General features: G+C 43.4%; 1 protein-coding gene across 4 annotated transcripts in view; it reads right to left on the bottom strand.

Annotated features, from left to right (window-relative positions):
* Nucleotides 1-19,093, bottom strand: part of CENPP (centromere protein P) — a 348,698-nt gene that overhangs the window by 28,750 nt on the left and 300,855 nt on the right. The window lies entirely within an intron of this gene.

Here is a 19,093-nt window from a genome sequence, read left to right as displayed (position 1 = left end):
ACAGGGAAGACACAACACTCTAACCAGGTACCACTACCTACCCGTTAGGGGTCACTCCCAAGCACACAGCCCATACACAGACAACACAGGGGGAACACACCCTGCGCACGCAGGACTGACACGTACTGACAGACAAGGGGCCCATCACCCTCATAGCCACACGAAGAGCACATACGGGCACGGACCGACCTAACTCTCGCAGGTACCACACCCTACTCAGAACACACCTACACACATCACTGCCAAGCCAGGGTGGTGATACCGACTTATAAGGCTGACTACCCTAGATACTCGGTACTTCAGACAACCTACCCTAGCAATGATATACGAGAACAATCTTACTATATGCGACCGATGTTACTGTTTAGTTAAAACCGATATAACCATAAAAATGTGCCAGCTTTCATGCCACTGTCAAACCTTAACGCATCCTCAAACACGCTGTTGTGGCGTATGATAATATCTTGTAACCAATTGCACTTCAAAAATAAAGAATTAAAAAAAAAAAAAAGGAAAAACTTGGGACTCAGTGAATTATCCTATAAGAAACCACAATGTAAGTTTAAAGTCATAGAGTGTAAGTTTAGGCCAAATATAGACTTGTATTGGGAACAAATGTGCATGTAAGTTAATGAGTAATTTAAAAATCTGAATCGGATAAAAGAGATGCATTGTCTTGACAAAACAGAACATATTGTGCCACTCCAAGTGGTGTATATATATCTTCTCTGGAGGATTCAATCTATTGTTACATTTTTGAAGTCAGATAATTCTTTCCCTCAACATACTAATGGTAATTGGTTATTGAGTAAATTTTGTGGTCAATGAGGAATGTTTACAATTAGATGTTTGCATGCAATTATTTTAATGGGTTATTTTTAGTTTTCATGAATGATGTATTTTAGCCACAAAATAACAACTTTGATATTTATACTGTTGGGAAACCCTTGCTTTTTAAGATTTATTTAGTTTTTTTCTATATTTTTGGGTCTATTTTTTTGTAAGTTTCCATCACTGAAAAGTCAGCTGCAAGATACGTGGTTAAAGGGAAACTATAGTGCCAGGAAAACAAAAGTTTGTTTTGTTTTCCTGGCACTATAGCTTCCCCCTCTGTCAAGGCCCACTCCCGCGGCGCTGAAGGTGTTAATAACTGCTTCAGTCACTTACCTGGGTGCAGCACCGCCCATGCTCCTTCCCTGCCAACATCTGCCGGCTGAGGAGACCTAATGCGCATGCAAGGCAATGGCTGCGCTTGCATTAGGATCTCCACATAGGAAAGCCTTATTCTGATATGCAGAATACCATTATTCTGGTAGACAGCCACTAGAGGAGGAGTTAACCTTCATAGATAATTACTGCAGTTTCTCAGAAACTGCAATAATTACCACTGTAGGGTTAAGGGACATTCAACAATGCACCCAGACCACCTTAATGAGATGTAGTGGTGTGGGTGCCTACAGTGCCCTTTAACATAAAAGCATGACATTCCTTGCTTTTTCAAACCAAGATATTTATCTGCACATTATTGCCTCCATAATGCAATAGACATTTGCTGACTTGGACTTGCCAGTGAAACCTCCAGTGGCCTTGTACTGGTAAACTGGAGAAATGACATACTGAAAATATCCATGTTCCTCTCATTAATTTCCTCTTTCTCACTCAGTATAAAAATCTCTCCTTACACCCAGTTCACTCATCCCCCCAACCACTTTTACATATGCCCCTCTCTGCAATACTCCCCCCCCCCTTCTCTCATCTCATGCCTTGTACTCATTTTTCTACTCTCTCACCCCTACCCACAATCGATCTCATCCTAGACCCCATGCATACAAAACCCATTCACACCTCCTATCACTTTCTCTCGTTCTGCTTCTAGCGGCTGGTGATGTCTCTCCCAATCCAGGGCCCTTCACCTTCTCTACACACACTAAGAAAACCAGAAACCCCACAAACCTCATCACAATACCCTGCCATTTACCCTCACTTACCAACATTCAGTGTGAACTATGGAACGCCCACTCAGTCTGCAGTAATTTAAAATCAACAGCCATACACAACCTTTTCCTCTCAAACTCACTCACCCTGCTTGCACTTACAGAGACCTGGCTATCCCCCTCTGATAGTGCTGCTCCTGCATCTTTATATTTTGATGGGCTACAATTCTCTCACACTTCCACACTCAACTGTAAAAGAAGATGGTGTAGCCATCCTTCTCTTCCCTCGATGTACCTTTCAACCAATCATAACTGCCCCTGCCCTATCATTTTCTTCTTTTGAAGTTCACACTGTCTGCCTATTTAAACCCATTCCTTTAAGAATGACTATCATCTCCCTCCTCTACCCCCCCCCCCCCCGGTCATCCTAGGCTATTCAATGAGCACTTTTCTTCCTGGCTTCCCCACTTCCTCTCATCTAGCACTCCTTCCCTTATACTTGGGGATTTCAATATCACAATCAACAACCCCAACTGTACTGATGCCTCTCATCTGCTCTCTGTAACCTCATGCAATGGTCCAATTTAAGAACCCATACAGCAGTAAACACTCTTGATCTCGCCTTCACCAATCTCTGTACCGCCTCTAATCTCTCCAATATTCATTTTCCTCTATCTGACCACCATCTGCTGACTTTTGACATCGGCATACCCAAGACCCAATTGACATCATCGTCTGAACATCAATCTCACAGAAACCTCCAATGTCTTGACCTAAGGCATTTCTCCACTAATCTCCAAACTCTCCTTTTACCTATCTCAAACCTCACCTGTCCTAGCTCTGCAACCTCCTTCTACAATTCCACCCTCTCCTCTCAACTAGACATCATGGCAACACCTACATTTTACTGCAGCAAGCGCCCCCAACAACAACCTTGGCACACCAAGCTGCCTCGATACCTCCAAAAATGCTCCAGAACTGCTGAACACTGTTGGAGAAAGTCTCACTGTGGGTCTGACTTTCTCCACTATATATTTATGCTGCGCTCATACAGCTGGGCTCTTTCCTTCAATGCCCTCATAACCATACTCTCCCGCGAACTAAAATGACTATTTCACACATTTAACTCTCTTCTTCGCCCTATTGTTCCTTATCTATCTACTAACTTGACCGCCTCAGACTTTGCAACTCACTTCACTGACAAGATCTCTACAATCAGGGAAGAGATCTCTAATCTTTCTTCTTCCCCTTACAATACATCCCCTAACCTCACTCTCTCTGCTATTCTATGTTCATTCGCACCAGCTACAGTGGAAGAGGTTTCTGCTCTGCTCCAGTCCTCCCGCCCCACCACCTGTTCCCTAGATTCAATTCCCTCGCATCTCATCCGTACTCTGTCTTCTTCTCTTTCTCTACCTCTCACTAAAATTCTCAATCTCTCTCTCTCCTCTGGCATATTTCCATCACCCTTCAAACATGCAACTGTAACCCCAATGCTAAAGAAGCCCACCCTTGACCCTAACTCCCCGTACAACTACCGTCCTATCTCGCTACTGCCTTTTGCATCCAAGATCCTTGAAAGAGTTGTGTATGCGAGAGTGACAGGATTCCTCACGTCCAACTCTCTGCTTCAGTCTGTTTTCCGTGCTAAGCACTCTGTGGAAATGGCACTGTAAAAAGTATCTAATGATCTACTAGCTTCAAAATCTTGTGGTCACTATCCTAATTCTCCTTGATCTTTCTGCGACTTTTGACACTGTTAATCATCATGGCTTCTTCTCATCCTCCGCAATATTGGACTACCAGATATTGCTGTCTCCTGGTGCTCTTCCTACCTCTCCCAGTGCTCTTTCCATGTTTCTTTCTCTGGCTCTGCTTCTTCTCCCCAACTCCTCTCTGTTGGTGTCCCCCAAGCTTCAGTCCTTGTTCCCCTACTGTTCTCTATCTATACTGCCTTCCTTGGTAAACTCAATAGCTCCTTTGGCTTCCAATACGATTTCTATGCAGATGACACGCAAATCTATCTGTCCTCTCCTGATCTCTCCCAGTCCCACTTGACTAGTGTCTCTGACTGCGTCTCTGCTATTTATAACTGGATGGCTGCCCACTTCCTTAAACTCAACTTGACCAAAACTGAAATTCTGGTCTTTCCTCCTCAAGTGTTGCTACACCTGTGTCTGTCTCCCTCCAAGTCAACGGTGCTACCATCAGCTCCACCACGCAGGCTCTCTGCCTAGGTGTTCTCTTTGACTACGACCTCTCCTTCAAGCCTCATGTTCAGTCTATCGCCAAATCCTGCCGCTTCCATCTCAAAAACATTGCGCGCATCCCTACTTAACGCCAGATGCGACTAAGGTGCTGGTCCCATTCCACTGTCCTTTCTCGCCTTGACTACTGTAATCTGCTTCTCAGTGGTCTTACGTGCTCCCAACTTGCGCCGTTACAGTCCATAATGAATGTGGTGGCAAGAATCATCTTCCTGTCCGCCTGCACCTCCCACTCCTCACCCTTCTGTCAGTCCCTACATTGGCTTCCTGTAAGATTTAGGGTTCAATTTAAAATTCTGGTTCTTGCTTTCAAATCTCTACATAATCCTGCTTCCACCTATCGATCCTCACTAATGTCCTGTCTAGGCCCTTACGCTCTGCTGAAGACTTACGTCCATCTTCTGTCCTTACTCCCATGCAATTGCTCAGCAATATACCTCATTCCTGATATCTTTACCTCGGATTGGATAGAATAATAAATGGAACATTGGCAAACCATGGCAAGATTTTCAGAATGGAAGTAGTTAAGAACTAGTGAATGCCAAGCTGTAGTGTACTTTTTTTTTTTTTTTTTTTTTTTTTTAAATTCTTTATTTTTGCAGTGCGTATATTGGTTACAGGCATACATATGGTACCCCAACGGCATTCCATATGCAGGTTTCAAGACATTAGTTACAGTGGGGGGTAGATAGACAATGCACTTTTTTTTGTTTTGTACATATCACGTTATTATAGCAAGCTATTAGGTGACGTTTAGTGGCATAACATGTGAGGTCAGACTTACGAGTAGGTTATATATTCTAATACAACATTAGAGTATTATGCATTTGGTGCTCCAGCTGTTTGAACCGCTAGTACAATCAGTTAATGCTGTAGGAGCATAAAGACAAGCTTGGCTAAGAATTACAATTTGCTGTACTGGAGTTAGCATGACAAAGTTAGACGTTTGCTGTCTATAGTCATATGAGTGTTTGGTCTCTGATGAGTCGTTTGGTCTAGTGAGTTACGCTCTATCTTGGTCTACCCCAGGCGCCCCCACAGAGCTTGTGGAGTTTTGTGTGGTTAGTCGCTGTCAGGTCTGGGGTCTATGAAGTTAACACTGATGGAGGTATTTGTCAGGGCTTATGTGCGGCATCTTTGTCTGAATTGGCTTGTTTATACCAGAAGTTGTCAGGTTGTGATGTCAGGTAAGTCAGAGTGTGTGTGACTCAGTGGATACCGTTTCAGTGTTTGCAGGTACATGCAACGCATTTATGAGATATACTAGTGGTAGGACAGGATTTGTGTGTATAGTAGTTTGCTAACAGTAGCTGTCATGTGTGGTACAAAAGATGTTATTAGGCATTAAGCAGCTAAGACAAATGGTGTTAGTATGGCATAACATATCTTATAATGAGAAGAAAACATAGAAAAAAAAAAAAAAATATGAAAAAGCATGAAACTGTGAAGTTGATACGTGTGAGAGTCCGTTACAGCCTATGCCTGATCGATGTTGATCCCGTATCCAGGGAGAGTGTTCATGGGTTTGGGAGCGTGGGGTCGGTCTATTCCTGACCAGCGTGTGGTAGAGCCGCAATGAGGCTGGTGAGTGGGTCTGCGTTGGCACCATGCCCAGTGAGTGTGGGTGTTGGGCGGCTGCGCGGGCGCTGGTTTGCTTGCAGGCAGGTGAGTAGGTGATCGCTTTTCAAAGGTGAGAGGCTGTAGTGGGGCTTGTAGGCTTAAGTAGGGTGTTGTGCCAGGTACCTCTTTCCAAATGCAGCAGTGAGTCTGCGTTATGAGGCTAGTTCAGTGAAGTCTCACACTTCTTGCTCCCCATTCATTCTCCGCCGAGCTTTGGTTGTATGTACCTGGGTCTGCACGTTGTTGTCAGCCGGCCAAGCCCTGGGGTAGGTTGTCATGATGGTCGGTTAGTGTTAAGTGGTCTCTCCTGCGTTCGGCTTGTTCGTGCTTGCTGGCCGCGCACATGGTTGACGTGCGGCGGCCATCTTGAGGGGCCCTTCCCTGTAAGCCCTCTGTGGTAGAACGGTTGTTTGGGCCCAGGCTAGCGTATCTGTCGCAGCCCATGGAGACCGGGATAACCCCCCCGGTCCAGAGGGGGGGGGGAGACGAGACGCCGGCCGGAGACCCGGGAGAGCGGCCGTCCCTGCCCGGCTCAAGCTCCAGCGAGCTTCAGGCCTCGTCGGGTTACTTTGGATGCCAGTCCAGGGTGTGAGAGGTATCTCCGTGTGCCCCATCGGTTGGAGGTCCCGGTGGGCACCAGTATGGACCTGTGGTTGCCTTTGGCTCCTAGTTGGCTCCGATTCTTCAGGCCCTGAAGCGGGAGCTCAGACAGAGCACGTCTGATCCCGCCGGCGGTCAGGCCCCGCCCCCGCTGTAGTGTACTTTTAACTTGCATTGCAGCATTTGCGACACTACAAATTATAAATATAGATCATTGGAGCATACATTGTTTGTGGTGTCAAACTGAAACTCTTCATATGATGTGGCACTGCAACTACAAAAACTCATTTTTTACACAGAATGTTGCAGAGAATTATTGAGTTGCATTCCAGCATAGTCTGGGCATGTGTGGGTGCATTCTAACACCCCTGCAAAGTTTATTCAATTCTTTGCCATTTCTGATCATGGACCCAGTTGAATCTTAGCTTCTGTTTTGATAGGCACAACACACCAAGATACCAATCATAACACAGCTGTGATGGCAGGTGTGTAAGCTCCCCTACAACTCACTAAACTATTTATGTTTTCTCTAAAAAGTCTTGGCTTCTGGTGGGAATAAGTAGCATTATTTTTATGCACAAATTTTATCACAGTGTGCTATTCTATATGAAACACATTTCAGTTAAGGTATTAACTTTTTGTTTTTGTTTTAAATAGCTGATAAATTCTTTCCCCAACATTTACTGGGATTTAATCTCTGAGACCTTTTGTTGTAAGAATACTTTATGTATACTGTACATTTGAAGTCACCACTTCATTGAAGGGTAATAGAAATCTGGGATTAAACAAATAACAAAGCCCATACCCTCCTCTACAGCCCCTGCCCACCACTTCTATAGCCCCTATGTCCCCTCTCAAGCCCATGTTCCCCTTTCTATAGCCACTGTCCACCCCTTCTAAAGCCTCTGTCTACCTCTTCTATAGCCCCTGTGCCCTCCCCTGCTATTGTCTGTGCCCCCACCACAGCCCATATCCTCCTTTCTACAGGGGGGAAAGGGGCAGCAAAATGCTACTTTGCCTGTGTAGCTAAAAATCTTTGCACCGGCCCAGAGAGGCCTTTCAGCCAACTCCGAGTTCAGGCACAGCTATTTGGAATAATAGCAATGTCCCAGCACACAAACAAGTCTAGTCAATTTCGTTCCACTAGTTCCAGGGCACTGCATGAACCCACCACTGATGCCCACAGATCAGGCCATTCCGTGAGCCCTAAATCAAGGTCTCCGGAGAGGCCCACTTGGCGTACCCATAGTCGGTGGACAACCCTCCTGGGGTTTAGGGCTGCGAAGGGGAGTTCTACTCCATAAGGCTTGACACCTAGGTAAGTGGCTGCGGGGGCCAGTATTGATTACTCGGTGCAAGGTATTTTGTAGTCAAAAGCCCCACTCCTCTTGCTGATGTGATCCAGTCATAATAGCACTTCTTTGCAACAGCATTAGCCAGAAGTAAGAGCATAAGTCATCGAATGCCTTTATAGCAGAGTCCTTCTGCAGGCTGACCAATATAGCTGATCTCAGAGAGCCTTTTGTGGTGGCCATCTGAGAATCAAGTCACAGATGCACTGAAAGCAGGTACTGCCATTTATCTCTCAGTGACATCTAATACGTCCAGTGGGGACTGGGATAACGCCCCCCCCCCCCGGGGAGAGGGGAACAGTAGGATGCGGTGTTGAAGAGTCGATGCAGACAGAAATTTCTACTTTTAGCTGCCCTTCTGTGTGCACTTACTCCCAGCACATCATTGTTGTTCAAGGAGATGGTGAACTCGGTCAGGATGCTCAGGGACCTGGGTTGACTATTGAAGTCTAAAAGTGCAATCATAATGTGGACCACAACTATATTTTGTCAAGAGCGTTATTGGCCATATATTTTTGATAAGGGCTAAAATTATTAAAATGTTCTTGTAGGGTCACTGCATTTCTAATACATGTTTGGTGTTTTTTTGGCAGAAACACCAAACCCAAGGGCAGAGTACGGCATCTTGGACGTAAAAACCCAAGGGCAGAGTACAGAATATTTGATAGAGTCCTAACCTCAACATCTGAGGAAAGGGATTTAGGGGTGATTATTTCTGATGACTTAAAGGTAGGCAGACAATGTAATAGAGCAGCTGGAAATGCTAGCAGAATGCTTGGTTGTATAGGGAGAGGTATTAGCAGTAGAAAGAGGGAAGTGCTCATGCCATTGTACAGAACACTGGTGAGACCTCACTTGGAGTACTGTACACAGTACTGGAGACCCTATCTTCAGAAGGATATTGATACCTTAGAGAGAGTTCAAAGAAGGGCTACTAAACTGGTTCATGGATTGCAGGATAAAACTTACCAGGAAAGGTTAAAGGATCTTAACATGTATAGCATGGAGGAAAGACGAGACAGGGGGGATATGATAGAAACATTTAAATACATAAAGGGAATCAACACAGTAAAGGAGGAGACTATATTTAAAAGAAGAAAAACTACCACAACAAGAGGACATAGTCTTAAATTAGAGGGACAAAGGTTTAAAAATAATATCAGGAAGTATTACTTTACTGAGAGGGTAGTGGATGCATGGAATAGCCTTCCAGCTGAAGTGGTAGAGGTTAACACAGTAAAGGAGTTTAAGCATGCGTGGGATAGGCATAAGGCTATCCTAACTATAAGATAAGGCCAGGGACTAATGAAAGTATTTAGAAAACTGGGCAGGCTAGATGGGCCGAATGGTTCTTATCTGCCGTCACATTCTATGTTCTGTAACTTGAGATTGCATTTCTGGGCAGGCCTCTCAGGTAGCGGAGTTTCTTCAGCTTTCCACCATTTACCCATAGGTCTCAGTTTCAGACCTGTTCACTAATGACAGAAACAGAGCTGCATTGTACAGCAGCAGGAGAGAGAGACATAACCCATGCTCTGCATGATCACATGGATCCGACTCCCTCTTTTCTCCCCCTGTCAGAATGTTGCAAGATGAAGAGATCTTCCAACTGTACATGTGTAAATCTGTCAGGCATGCCCATTGCACTTTTCCAGCATTCCTAGGGATAAGGCACTGACTGGTTAAATCAGTGTCCCCCATCGAGTTGGTGTGGAAAGCATAAGAAAGAAGAAGGTAATTATGAAAGAAAAAAAAAATATGGATCTGCTTTTTTTCAAAACTGAAGAGTGAGGCAACTGTCTCATTCAAAGCGAAAGCTTTTGAATGACACAGTTTCTCAGTGATGCATGTCCCTGTAAAATTTCTGACAACGGCCCTGCCCTGACCACACACAAAATCACATTACCTTTTCTCTCATGCGCTTACCAGGTCAAACCCCTCTTTTCCCCAACCTTCTCTATCTCTACACCCAGAATTGTGCCCCCCTTTTGCACTCTGATGCGAATTCAAAACATGTCTTGCACCTTCATTCCTCGCTTGTTTTAATGTTTTCCAACATTATATAATCACTACAGGAGTCTGAACTAAATATTTCTACTCAGATAGCCCTAGCACTTGGTTAACCATTGGCAGCAAGACTTCAACCCTCCCCCTTCCCTCTCCACTTGCTCTAGGCTTTCCCACTCCCAAGCCTTAGTTAATTGGCCAGTTGGCTAGCATTTTGTATTCCCAGATTACCATAGTTTGATATCATGTTGCATATATGTACATGTTATATGTTGTCAGAGACATTTGTTTATATCTTACTTTCTGTTTATTTATTTTTTGGTCCTTTTTTAAAATTAAAAATCTTAATGAATAATATTTAGTGAGATAAAGAATAATCACATAATTCTGATTGTATATAGAGTACAAACGTCTGGAATAGTAAATAAATTAGGCAATAAAAACACGCAAACCTGCTTCAAATGTCAATGTGATATACTGAAGTTAGAGATTAAGTTCAATGATTTGTCCAGTCTCCAACTGCCTGTGTAAACTAGACCTGTTGAAGGATGGATGATTATTTCATTACAGATGGACATTTTGTTCACAGCTACATTTCACAGGAGCAGCACAGATCATTAGATACAAATGGTCACCCATTGTCTTAAATGATTGATTTATCTATTACAAAATGGCTTTCAATTTTTAAGGGGGGAACAAAAACTTTTTTCCACTCTAAGCAGAACCCAAAAGACTTGACATTACAATGAATTGCTGTGGTTATGGTGCATAAAGTCTCTTGTTATCATCAAAAAAACTTCTGATACACACACACACACATTCGGATGAAATGCAAGCATAGCAGGCTATCTGAACAATATAGAAGGATATTGCTTGGCTGCCCTCATACAAAAAAAAAAGGCTTAAAAATAGATCTTCAGTATTCACACACCTGGCAGTGTTATAAACATATTGATAATCATACACTTATTTAAAAAATGAGCTCACATTTCATATGTGATCTCAAAATGATAGATATTATTCCAGCATCAATATTTAAATATATATGTTTTCACTTAAACGTTGCTGGGCTGCATTCACATAACTAATTTAAGTGCTTTTATTGATCTGTAACATAATAAAAAGTTGGATCATGATGAAACCAGAAAAACCTGTCTGTATCAACATAATCATAAGATTATGGACCAATTCTCGAAGCCTTTTAATGGAAATGAAATGGTCCAGAGGTGGAGACCAGGAGAACAGTACTGCAAAGGAAACTTTAACAACTTCTGTGAACTGTTGAACCAAGACAGTATTGGGAGCCAAGTCGATTTTACCCGAAGTTATCGATGGCTGTGCTTCTTTAGTTAGAGGCAAAGCATCAAACATAGTTTTATAAGTAAAAACGGTTATGGACTTGAAAGGTCTCATATATTTTTCTACATATTAATATTCATTAATTTGTAATTGGAATAAACAATACCTAATAAATCTTGTGCAAAGGTGTGCAAAGTAAAAATGTGATCTAGTAACATTTGAGTAGTAAATGTTTTTCATTGGAAAATAAATATTCAGTTTAAAAAAAATAAAACATTTTTTAAAGGGGCGGGGCCTGACCTTCAAGGAGCCAGACGTCAAACTAGAGCTCCTGCATTAAACTACGACACAAGGGGATTAAACCCAACTACACGACCACCACGACTCAACTTAAGTGTTCCCGAGGGCAGGGGAACCCCGGGCAAGCAACCTGTGAATATGCCGCCTGAAAGATACTGGGGAGTCATGTCGCGGCCTGCTGGGAGCAGAGCGGGGGAGAAGCGGACGGTCTCCTCGCGCTGGGCTTCAGGACTGAGTCTAGCGACACCCCTATCCCCCCCCCCCCTGCTGGACTGGGGGGGGGACATCCTGGTCCCCTCGGATCTGACCAAGCACGCTTACGGACACCCACCAAGCGAGAACACTGCGGTGACCGTCTCCGCGATCCCAAAATGGCGGACGTCCAACACTGCGACACGCATGAGGTGAGAGCCTACCAGGGTGAATCCCGCGACTATGTTACCGAGACACTTATCAAGATCGACCAGACATTTTCCAAGTTCTGGCTCAAGTGCCAGCGGCTCATAGCGACTGGGCTCAGGAAAGAAAAAAGACATGGCGGACGACAGGAGGCGCAGGTACCTACTCAGGGCGCATCAAAAGAGACACCAAGTAAGTAACCAAATGGCTGCCCTCCCAGGCCGAGAGCCACAAGGGGCTTGCAAGCCCTGCATCGCCCACAAAGATGGAAGACGGACCGAAAACAGAGGCGCAAAGCACCTACACCATCCGTCGACCCTGCAACAGGGACAGACTCGGACACAGGAAGTACCCGAGTCAGTGGAATAAAGATGCCGGCTCTAACCCAGACCTGGGGCTGGAGAGGTACCAGACCCCAGAACAAAGCCATCTTGGGCCGGACACAGGACAAGCCACCCAAGGGCATCGGCTGAAGTTAAGAGGCAAACACCCAAAGACACTGGTCACAGACACTTGCATATGAACTGCATATGAACTGCACCCACCCTACAACTGTCATTTTGTGTCCGTAAGGTAGACCAGCAAAGTACAATCACCTGAGGTTAATAACATCTTCTTTCCAACCAGACCATGACAGGAACTCTACACGTTTGTTTAGTTTGCTTTCATTTTATTATTTTAAAGCCAAGTATGACCGTATAACTAATAAGCTTAGCCTGTATTGTATGCATACTCTTAAAGCCAACTCACAACTACAACAAGGTTCTCAACATGTTCCCCCTCAAGTGAGAATAGGTATTATAAAGTCAATATGCTACGCCCACACTATTAATGCATGTATCGAACCTTGCTTCACAGGTGCACCCTGGTGTACCTTAAAATTACTCACTAAGCATATCCGGGTATAACCCCGCTCATCCTCACGCAAGTTACACAGATTAACCCTCTGAGTTATTCACTAATATGCTATGTAAAATAGACCTAACCTTTATTTTAGCTGCTCAAACTTTTGAAGCAATATCGGCTAGACCAGCCACACTACTTACCCCAGCCGCCATCAAATGTTCGAGAAACTTAGAAAATATGGCGGTAACTGCTTGCGGCTAAATGGCCATTAACCATACACTACACACAGTTTGATTGAATGTTCCTAATTTGCATCTGTTATTATATAGTATCCCTAGCCTGCAACCTCTCAGAAATATAAAATGTGCTGTTTTATCTGCCATGACATTGTTTGCTGTTGAACTGCTTGTCACCGCTGTTGTGGCGTTACAAGCTTATCTGATATTCTATGCTCAAGAAAAAAAAAGAATTAAAAAAAAAATAAAAATGATTTAAATGGTCACTACACTTATTTAATTATACCTGAGGAACTTGCAAGTGGTTGTTAAGGTTCAGGAGGTGACAGTTATGGAGTATATCGTCCATGACTTCCAAGGTCTGACCCAACAGTATAATTTTTTGTGGTTCTACTGCAGCAAATTTCTTGGGTTGTAGATATTCTGGACGTTTAAGAGATTCATTCATTCATTCACTGGAATTCCAATGTATTGACTGGCTCCAGACCTGACCATCCTCCTTTGTTCCTGTTTCCTCTTTCTGCCTACAGATTCTACTTTTTAACATTTATTATTGATCAATTAATTCTACAAAAGTTAAAAAGCCCAATGTTTTTAAACTGCTTTTATCACAATTAAATGGTTGAAAAATAATATTCAGCTTCATGCAGTAAGCTGAGTTGGAAGTAAAACCAAGAGTTGGTAATTGCAAAATCATCTTAAGGTATTGGCTTGTACATTATCAAATCCAATTTAAAGTTCAACACTTATTTTACGTTCTCTGCTCATTCAAAAATTTCACAGTGCTTGCACAACATTTACTCATTGCAAATATAGGGACTTATGTGTTAATCCAAGCATCATGACCACGTCTGTGTTTTCAAGTGGTTATGGTGCAAGAATCCTGTTGTGCAGCTTTTCAGTATGAAACACTGCGCACACACAGATATTTTAAGTTGCTATTGGAGATGTAACTCTTCCTACAGCAATTTATTTAGCCAGCCCAGAACAAGAGTTCTTTAGTCAGCCCAGAACAAGAGTGGAAGTTCTGAGTATATTTCTTTGCACAATGTTTTATTCATTGGTGCTCAGCTGACACTCTCAGCCAATAAAAGCCTGACAGGATCATCATGTGGATTTTACGAGTCACCTGGCATAACATGAGGCTTGGATTATGTGAAACCCACGGTATAATGGCTATTATTTGACAGCCGCTAGAGGCGCTTCCGCGCTTCTCACTGTGATTTTCACAGTGAGAAGACACCAGCGTCCATAGGAAAGCATTGAGAATGCTTTCCTATGGACTGGCTGAATGCGCGCGCGGCTCTTGCCACATGCGCATTCAGCCGATGACGGCGAAAAAAAGGAGGAGAGTTCCCCGCGCCGGGGGGCCCGGCCGGGGGCCCGGCGGGGAAAAAAAAGGTAAGATTTAAACTGTTAAAGCAAATACTGGAAACATACCAAGTGGGCAAAGAAGTTTCATTTTCTTTGGAGAACATAGGAGGGAACATGTAAGAAAGATAAACTGGCATTTTGACAGTCCATGTTTAAACATTTTTAAAACTGCAATCTGTTTAAATATTACTAAAAATGAAAATTTAAAGTTACACTATAGTGTCAGGAATACAAACATGTATTCCTGACAATATCGTACTAGTGTGTCTGCTTAGGTGACCAGCCCCGCTCAGATTGTGCTGAAAAGGTAATCTTGATGATCTCAGCCAGTTCAATTCTTTCCCATAAAAAAGCATTAGGAGGATATTGTGCAGGTTTTAAAAGTTTTAAAGTGCAGCCATAAGGACATTTTTTCATTTTATTTTTTAAATTGTATTATGCCTTTCACTTTATTATTTAAAAAAATATCTTATCATAAGTATTCTAACCCTTCTGTATAATTATGGGTTCAAAAGGAAATGGGTTTGTGTGTGTTGGAGTAGAACCGAGTTCACGAATTGCATGTGAACCAAAATAATATTTGCTTTTTACAGACAGGACATTATATATGGGGGTCAGAGAAACATGTCTTCCTATTTCATATAGATTGGATAAGCAAGCAACAAGCTAAATAACTTCTCACTTCGTCCGTTCTCAGAGTTCCCATATTCTTTCTTTTTGCTTTATAAATGGACACTTGTCGTATAATGAAAATGTCAGTTTATGGAGCATCCATGGATTACTTATACTAATCTAATGGTAAAAAATGTTGCCCCTTTATCCATATCTGGAAAGCCACAGGTTCTGGTGTCTCGGTGTATCTCGGTCTAATATGTAACCAATACACCATAGATAATGCATAAAACTAAGAAATGGTTTTCACAGTCTTGTTTGAGATGTTACCACCTATTGCCTGCATAAACGTTTGAACTGTTCCAATAGAAAACCAGGCTTTCTGCATTCCAGAGAGATGTCCTTCAGTATGGACTATGAGTAAGGAGATGGCCTTAGGGCATGGTAAAATTATGGAATATATGCAAGTTATCTTTGTTTCTATTATGCACCGGTTCATTATGTATTTTGCCAAAGGGAATGGTGTTCTGGTCTTAAGTCCAAAACAATGGCCACCTGTCTGTTACACGACTTTACCTGGTAAGAGCTGGAAATTTCTAGTTTCAAGATACTCATTTCTAATTTAAAACCCTAGTTATGACACGTACACATTCATAACTTTCGTGTTGCCTGGGGACAATCAACACCACTTTTACCCTGTAGAACACTATGAATTGTGTGTGTAAAAGAAATAACACATTTTCAAACTCAACTGCATCACCATAAAATATACAGAAGATAGGGGGCGAGACTGGACCGCCATGTGGAGAAGCCACACAGAAGACTAGCAACCTTCTGACATTTCTGTCCCAAAAAGCAGCACCTAGTGCTAAGACACGACAGGCAACAGCACTACGAAGTGCTAGCTCTGGGGATTGGCCAGTAACCCGACTTTAGGCCCCTTTAGGGGAGAAAACTAATCTCTGTGACCAAGGCCTACTCAGGACTACCCAGGTGGTGAGTGGGCCGTCCGCTCCGCTATCCTGTCTATCTGCAACAAACTGGTGCCTTCAAACAGTGTGGTGGTGGCCCTGTTCGCCCCCTTTTGGGCCGGTGGAGGTCATCCCGGCCTACCCTGGAGCCCTACTACCGCTTATCCTGATTGGAGAACTCACCTAATCGACAAGATGGCGGCTGAGCCTGATCTGCATTCCGTGGAGATGTTGACCCCCCTCAGGGATCTTGATGCTCACAGCAGTCAAATCTGGGAAATACTATCCAAGTCTCACATGTCTACTGAGCCCCGGTCTGGGGTTCATTCAATCGACACTGGGGACCCCTGCAGAGAGAGCCTGCCCAGCAAATTGGTTCCCTAGGTAATAAGGCTGTTGGCTGATGAGGCCAATGATGCTGAGCTACATCACAGATTGCTGCAGATCGCCCAAAAGTGTTCCTGCACACCTCCATCTCACTACCGCATACGGTTCCTTCGATACAACTCAGGCTGCACTGCTACCCCCCGACAGGCCACTCAGTGGCATCAGGGGACTACCCATAGATCTAGAAGTGAAGTTTGGGACTGTGTCCTGCCGGTGATCGGGTTTGGCTGATCTCTGCTTGGGAACAGAGGTTGCCTCTCCTTGGGCTAATCAGCCGTTATGATAAGGGTCACTTTGACCTCTCCTGTCTCTGTTCTCGGGACCAGGGTTCTTTAATTGTTGTGGCATGTTTTCCTCAGTCTTATCTTCTCTTCCGTATACACTTACCCATGCCATTCTACCTATCATATTTTCATCACTGAAGTTGTCATAGTTGCTGGAGTAGTCTTTTAAGGATCAAGGTTTAATCTACCGGCTGTTGTGGATAACATCCGGCATTTATATATTTTTTTGTCTTTAAGTCACCTAACACTAATTCGAGAAGATTATATGTATTTACATGTAATATATCTGATGTCCATCAAAATGACACTCCTACTTTTGTAGAATAATAGACATGTGCAATTTGGTTTGGTCCGAATGGAAATTCGGACATTCGGATGCCTCCGAATGTCCGAAGTGCCGAATTTCCAAAGTGCTGAACAGAAACTAATTGCCGAAGTGCCGAATTTCAGAAGTGTCGAAGTGCCGACGGGCAGAACAGGTAGGATTGGGGTAGAGTTAGGAATAGTGTTAGGGTAGGGTTAGGTGTAGTGTTAGGGTAGGGTTAGGTTAGGAGTAGGGGTAGGCTTAGGATTGGGTTAGGAGTAGGGTTGGGCTAGGAGTAGGGTTAGGGTGGAGTTAGGAGTAGGGTACCCCTAACCCTAACCCTACTCCTAACCCAACCCTAACCCGAAGTGCCGAATTCCTGAAGTCCCAAATTTCGGAAGTACCGAACCGAAGTGCCGAACCAAATTTTTTGCCCATGCCCATCCCTATAGAATAATAGCTGATTTCACCTAAGGATAGTGTATGTTAAAGGGGATGGAGACTGGGAAATACACAATATCAATTTAGGCTTCTGATTAGCTTTCACTTAAATCCATTCAATTACCATCTAGGTCCAGGAGATTTTTAAATGCCTCACTTTGGGTGAGCAATGTGTTGCAGACCAATATAGTGATCATCTGTCCTTTACTTATGGGGTTACGTTAAACTATCCCTTTGACTGAAAAGGGATGTACATCTACATTTAAAACTGGAACGCATTTTGCCATCTGCATGACATATTGTTATTTTACGGTTTGATTTTCTTAGTGTACTATTATAAGCCTATTGTTTATTTTGGTTGGTTTCACATAAGTTTATTGATGTGAATGACATGCACACACAAGCACCTTGAACCCCTTAACAGAATTTGATGAATCACTTCTCTTGTCTTAAAATTAAATTCAAATTCAGACTTGGCTGTTCCTGGGAGAAAAACAACAGATGGAAAGTTCTAGTCCAGTGTTCAAAGAGGAAATACTTTGCCCCTTAATATCTACTATACTTATTTTTCGTGGCTTGGTAAGGCATAAAATGAATGCAATATCCTGAGACAACAATTTAAGTTAGTTAAAATATGTCAGTCTTGGCTGGTATGAAAATAACAAAATCTCCCAGACTGAAGTAATTAATTTCAGAATTCAACATAGTAGCATTTAGTCTCTGAATGATGAAGGTGTGGACGATTTCTAGAGCAGATTGCCATCTGTATGAATTTGCAAATGAAAAGGAATGGGTGCCATTCCAGCAAACACGTGGGTTTGTGTATATACAAACACATTATACACTAACTCCTTTAACCCCTTAAGGACACAGGACATGTGTGACATGTCATGATTCCCTTTTATTCCAAAAGTTTGGTCCTTAAAGGGTTAAAGGACCACTATAGGCACCCAGACCACTTCAGCTTAATGAAGTGGTCTGGGTGCCAGGTCCAGCTAGGATTAACCGTTTCTTCTATAAACATAGCAGTTTCAGAGAAACTGCTATGTTTATAAATGGGTTAATCCAGCCTCTAGTGGCTGTCTCATTGACAGCCGCTAGAGGCGCTTCCGCGCTTCTCACTGTGATTTTCACAGTGAGTAGACGCCAGCGTCCATAGGAAAGCATTGTGAATGCTTTCCCATGGACTGGCTGAATGCGTGCGCGGCTCCTGCCGCGCATGCGCATTCAGCCGATGATGTCGCTATGGAGAGGAGAGGAGAGGAGGAGGAGAGTCCCCCGCCCGGCGCTGGAGAAAGAGGTAAATTTAACCCATTCCTCCCCCTAGAGCCTGGCGGGAGTGGGAACCTGAGGGGGAAAACGAGTATGTTTTCCTGGCACTATAGTGGTCCTTTAAACCATGAAGGATGCAGGGTTGACGAGGTATGCATGGATAGCTTTACTGCTCTTTAAAGAGTTTAGCTTTGGCTACAAGACACAGTGGAAATTAATACATGATTTATTTGACCTCTTACCCTTTGTCTTTTATGTAGAATCAATTTTAGCTGAGATGGTTGATTAGTCATACATACAATACTACACGTGATAGAATCACTTGCATGGATTATGAAGAGTTTACTCTCATTGTGGCTGAATGCCCAGTTAAAGGATCACTATAGGCACCCAGACCACTTCAGCTTAATGAAGTGGTCTGGGTGCCAGGTCCATCTAGGGTTAACCCTGTAGCTGAAAACATAGCAGTTTCAGAGAAACTGCTATGTTTACATATGGGTTAATCCAGCCTCTAGTGGCTGTCTCATTGACAGCCGCTAGAGGCGAAAGCTTCCCACTGTAAATTTCACAGTGAGAAGATGCCAGCGT

This window comes from Pelobates fuscus, chromosome 7, assembly GCF_036172605.1.
Source record: "Pelobates fuscus isolate aPelFus1 chromosome 7, aPelFus1.pri, whole genome shotgun sequence".
NCBI classification, from domain to species: domain Eukaryota; kingdom Metazoa; phylum Chordata; class Amphibia; order Anura; family Pelobatidae; genus Pelobates; species Pelobates fuscus.
The sequence above is the reverse complement of the archived record's forward strand: the minus strand, read 5'-3'. Positions and strand labels throughout refer to the sequence as shown.